Raw genomic sequence first — 5,661 nt, forward strand, 5'->3', positions numbered from 1 at the left:
TCCGGCCCCCTCCCCCCTGTTGTCTTCCGGTCGGATTTTATGTCCCCTGGCTGAATTTTCTCACCTTTGTAAACGTAACTGATGTAGTCAGATAACTTCTACAATAGAAGTTGCTTAATGAAGAAAAGAACTCTGTGTTTCAAGCGTTGCGCAAGGTCACATCACCTAAATAAATATGCATTAGGTAGGTGGAGAATATGTGTTAGATGGCAGATTCATGTGAATTTTACTGCCTAAAAGATAGAGGTTTTTACCTCTTGGTGTACTTGATTTGTGGAAACCTCCACCTTACACCATGCGCAGATTAAATGATGTCTCCTTTCTGAACTAGACGTTGTGTCTGTGTTTTGGGACGTCCTAAAACCGGCAACACCGGCTCACCGTCCCGGGCAGCCCTGAGGGACCCGCCGGCCATGGCAGCTGCTGTCGCACCCCTCCCCTACCTCGTGCCCGCCCGACTCAGCCGCCGTCGCAGCCCCCGCGGTCGGACATTGGAAGGGGCTGACGAGAGAGGCGGTGGCGTCACTGTTTCTGGAAGTGTTTAAGGAAACACTGGACATTGTGCTTAGTGCCGTGGCCTAATTGACAAGGTGGTGTTGGGTCACAGGTTGGACTCAGAGGCCTTTTTGAACCTAACTGTTTCTGTGATTCTGTAATAAAACATCACCTTTCTGTGTTAGAGCCGGGGCTCATTCCCTGAGGGAGGTGGTGGTGGTGGTGGTGGCTGGGCGCAGCCAGCTGTGAGGGGCATGTGCGGCTGAAGCGGCAGGAGCCATGCCCACCTCAGAGTCACCTGCCCTTGGCCTGGGCCAAGGGAATGCTTGGGCAGTGCTGGACCTTCCAGCCCATGCTCTGGGCATACTTTGGGGTGCCGGCTGTGGGACATGGGGCAGGTGGACACAGCCCTGGCTGTGGGCCCTGATCTGCTGCTCCATTACCTGCTTACCTGGTTTCCAGGCATTAGCTTCCCAGCATGCTGCAGGCACAGCTCCCTGTGCTGTCCTGGTAGCGTCTCACTGTGGTGTGCTGGGGAGGACACCTGGGGCACCAGGTCTAGAACTGGGGTGCTGAGGGGCGTGTGTGTCACAGGCAGGGACCCTGGGGTGTATGGCTGCCCCTAAGATATGCAAATAGCTAAGAAGCCCCCCGATGCTGAATGCCACCATGCTTGCCCATGTTTTGTGCATGTCAGCCATGTGTCAGTCTGTGTGCAACAGGATGTAGGATGGGACCAGGCTGTTCTCACAGCCCATGTGCCGGCATCCTGCTCTCGGGGACAGGGGTGATAAGACCCTGATCTGTATTTCTGTCATAGCTGTATTTCTGTCATAGCAGGGGTGCTCCTTGTTCCTCCCCAAGACCCCGATCTGTATTTATGCCAAAGCAGAGGTATTCCTTGTTCCTCCCCGAGACCCCTATCTGTATTTCTGCCATTGCAAGAGAGCTCCTTGTTCCTCCCAGAGACCTCACTGTGTTTCTGTTCACTCTCTCTCTGTCGGTAACCTGACCCAGCCTGTGGCTCACAAAGGGCCTCTGGGGGCATTTTGTTCAGCAGCTCTGAGAGCTTCCAGATGGCCCCAGTGAGTGGGACCGCCCCTGCCACCAGCAGTGCAGTGAAGGCCAGCCACCGAGTGTCCCTGCTGGCCTTGCTAAGCCACAGCTGTGCGGGGACCGTGCCCTGGCTGGCTCAGAGAGACCCCTCTCCCGAGTGCTAAAGCCGAGCAGGCATTCTCTGCTCTCTGTATGGTTGCACACCTGAAAGTTGCTGGTCCCTCCGTGCTTGGCTTTAACAGAGCTCTAGGGAAGTTTTATCTGACTCGTATCATTGGAGAAACAGAAAGATTTTGGCTGAAATTTGGATTAAAAAAACAAACAAACAAACAAAAAACAAAAACAAAACAAGACAACAACAAAAAAGGCAATCTTGCCAGTACATGGAGTAGCAGGTTTGTTTCCATTTACATTCTCAGGCTTGGAAGGGGGTTATCTGCTCCATCTATTGATAGATTGCAGAGGAGAGCTAATGAACTGACTCATTTGCATAAACAAGTGCTAATTGTGGGATTAGAAGTGTGCAGAGGTGTGGAGATTGATATCTTGGGCTGTGTGTGACCTGGTAACCAGCAGCAGGCAGGTTGTAGGGCCTGGGATTGTGGGTCCTGGCGACTGCCAAGCCCTATCCCCAGGGAAGCAGATGAAGTTCTGGGGCTGGCATGTGGTCAAGCAGATCAGCTTGCAGACAAATGGGTATTAGTTAGAAACCCACAGTTTCATGATGAGACCTGTTCTGCTCTGGGACCTCTGTGTTCTGCAAGGGAAATGCCTCTTGGCTGGGATTCTCGGCCAACAGTGGCACGGAAGCTATTCTGCCATTACAATAGAAATGGCACTGCAGAAGCAGGTTTGAAGGTCACTTTTGGTGAATGCAACAAAAGCAGGACAGGCTGTTTTCTTGTGGAGGTGTGGAGAGTGGCTCGTGGGGCCCTGCTCAGACTATGGTTCTTTGCCACTCTCCTGCACTGAGCTGTCTTTGCTGCAGCTGTCAATCACTGCTCCACCAGTTTTCTCCTGAGTGCTCCTATTTTAAGTGTTGAAGGGATCTCTGTGAGAGAACTCTGGACCCAGATCTGGTTATTTTTATCCCCAGACTGGTGACGATCAAAGCAAGGTGATACTGAGAAGTCACCGGTGGCTCTTGCTCTGTGGCTGCTGACAGCAGCTGACCTGGAGGTGACACCCCAGCTGTGAGAATGACCTGCTCCAGGCTGCTGGGGGAGAGGCTGGCATTGGCCAAGGAGTATTGGTGAGATGAAGGGCAGTGATTGCTACACTAGGAGCAACATCCCCATCCCTGTCAGATGTACACTTGCTGCAGAGCCATCTCATGTTGTCTTAGGCATGCTGAGCATCCACAGCACACTGCAGCAGAGCAGGAGTTGTGTGTTGCAGCAGGTGGCTTCTCTGCAGGAGCAAAACCTTTCCTGCAAGGCCATCCTTGATGGCAGAGAAGAGTCCTGATGTCTCTGATACCTTGAGAATTGTTCCCTGTGTGAGAAACTTGCAGCTTTGGCACAAAAAGGTATGAGGTTTTGGCTACAGGTTTTTGAGCCTGCCTGTCTGTTTGGCGTTGTGATACTCCTGCGAGCACCTGGAGCAGGCACCTGTGGGAACAGCTTTTTGTCAGAATTAGAAGAAGAAGCTGAATGTCCCTGCCCAGACCAAGGCAGTGCAGCAAAAGGTCATAAAGGAGTGGCTCTTTGCTGAAACCAGCTCTGAACTGAAATTGATGTTTGCTGAGCGGTGTCTGGGATTCAGGGGGGCCTAATGGGATTGACAGCAGCCTGCTTGGAAGAGCATCTGTGGTCTCCTACCTTGGAGGAGATGGATGGTGGTGTGTGGAGGTGACAGGGCAGTGGCATGATGAGCAGCGATGGAAGAGAACAACACATATGCCTTCAGAGAAGCCACACAGACTTTTCTCCAAAGGCTAGGGTAGGGTGGTCAGAGGCATGACACACTGGCTACAGGGACAAAAACAGACTTGGTAGTTTCTGTCCCCATCTCCCTGTTTCTGTCCCCTCTGCTGCTTAAATCAATGGGATTCGTGTCCATGCCATGTAAATCAAACCAATTCCATGATCCAGGAGTAGTCTCCCCAAATAAGAAAAAGGGTGAGGAAACAGGGGACACGAACAGGTTCCCAGTGTAGCTTTGTCAATTGCAAGCACAGTAACACTCAGTTGTCCCTTGAAAACATCTTAATTCTTGTACAGCAAGTCCCGGTGAGTGGGGCTGTACCACTGCATGCTTCCTTTCCCCAAAGTGTATGTTTAGGAGTGCAGGATAAAGCTTTACCAGGTGACTCTCCAAGGAACCCGCAAGGAAAGACCTAAGCGAGTTGAGCTGGTTTTGAGTTCAGCATCCTGCCAGGGATCACTTGAGTGTCACACAAAAGAGCCCAGGTGAGCATGTACCATGTCTCCAGCTACCATTCTCACTGGGAGCAGGCAGAAGTCCCACAGATCCAAACAGGCCTTGTCTCCTGTCCCTTGAAAGAGCCCCTCTTGCTGAGACCCAGCCCACTGAAGAAGTGAGGACAGCCCTGCCTAGCTCTGCCAAAACAGCCTCCACACCGCTTAAAAAGCTCAGGGCAGGGAGTCAGACGGGGTGAAACCCAACCTCCCCTCCAGAGCTGGGACACTGAGACGCAGTCCCCTCCAGAAGTTACGTCTTCTGAAGAATGGATCCAGGAGGTCTAGCTGGGTGGGATCACTCCAGTGGCCAAATCCAAACATTGCTGTTTCCACAAGCTTGTGACATGTGCATCTTTTCCAGGCAACACAGATCATAAATCTGTTTTTGATGCTCTCTTGGTGACAGATGGGCTATCGCACAGCACAGATCTACCCATTCAGGGGAAAAGAAGTAGGAAAAGACACACCTTAGCTCAGGCAGGGACAGCAGTGAGCCACGCCTAAGGCCATGCAACCACATCTCTCCGCCTTCTCGTTCCTAAGTCTTCTCTGCCTCACAGCCTGGGTGGTAGCAAGCTCCATCCCTGGCTTGCGGCTTCTCCTTTGAGCACTTGAGGGCACTGTTGGAGTTTGCAAAGAGGCAGATTCCTGGGGTGAAAGATTTGTTGCATGTCGTACTATGCAGAAGAACATCCGTTTTGTGGCTTCTGTTCTCAGGGGTTTGTAGCTTTGGCCTGAACGCTCCGTCTTGGGCAAAACCTTTCACAGAAAATATCAAGTCATGTGGACTTCTTTTATCTTCATTTTTCTGTAAACATTTCTCCCTTCCATCTTTTTAATCCCAGGGCTTCTCTCATGAGGGTCAGATCTCAGGGAAAAGGCTGGGCTGCACAATGAGTTATTGAGGGGAGGCAGAAATCACATGGAATTATACTTCACCTGCACAGATGGTTTAATTTTCCAAAGCACTGTTGATGCAAGGATGCACAGCCTGTCCATGTGTGAACACAAATCTCCTTGCTCCTGGTGCTGGTCTCCAAGAAAGGCAGCAGCACAGGCTGTGCTGGGGGTCAGCGCTGCACTGGCTCCAAAGGGCTACACACAGCTCTCTGCTGGGAACCTGTGCCAGAATAATTATTTACATATGCTGGCATAAAGTAATTGCTAATGAAGCAGAACACCATGCACGACCCCTCTGAGCTGTCCCAGAGGACACACTGGGAGTTACCAAGCAAAGTGCACTCTCCATGTACCAAACCAGATTTCCTCCCACACCAGTCCTCCTCCCTCCTGCCACTGGAGCAGCTGGTTCATGGCAGAGGAGTTTCTGCCCCCTTTGCCCCATCCTCTTGCCATTGCCAGCACATTCCAGGCTTGCACTCAGAGACTGTATGTTGCCCTGTTATTCCATCTAAATTGCCCTTCAAAACTGAGTTGGATGGTGTCTTGGGGAAGGGAAGTCCCTGCTCCCATTAAGAAGCAGGGACTGTAAATGGGTTTGAAATATTTCACTTCTGTGTTTCTCCAGCCAAACTGAAGTTTCCCTGAAGAGATGGACTTCTGGCACCCAGACTGAATTTGTAACGCCTCTTGTAGTTCCTGATCCATCAGCTTCCTTGGCTTTTGATTTGATTACTTTTTATTGCAGTGATTCCCAAGAGAGACCATCTCCATGGCATTTGCCATT

The sequence above is a fragment of the Corvus brachyrhynchos genome, unplaced genomic scaffold, assembly GCF_000691975.1.
Source record: "Corvus brachyrhynchos isolate BGI_N302 unplaced genomic scaffold, ASM69197v1 scaffold525, whole genome shotgun sequence".
Lineage (NCBI taxonomy): Eukaryota > Metazoa > Chordata > Aves > Passeriformes > Corvidae > Corvus > Corvus brachyrhynchos.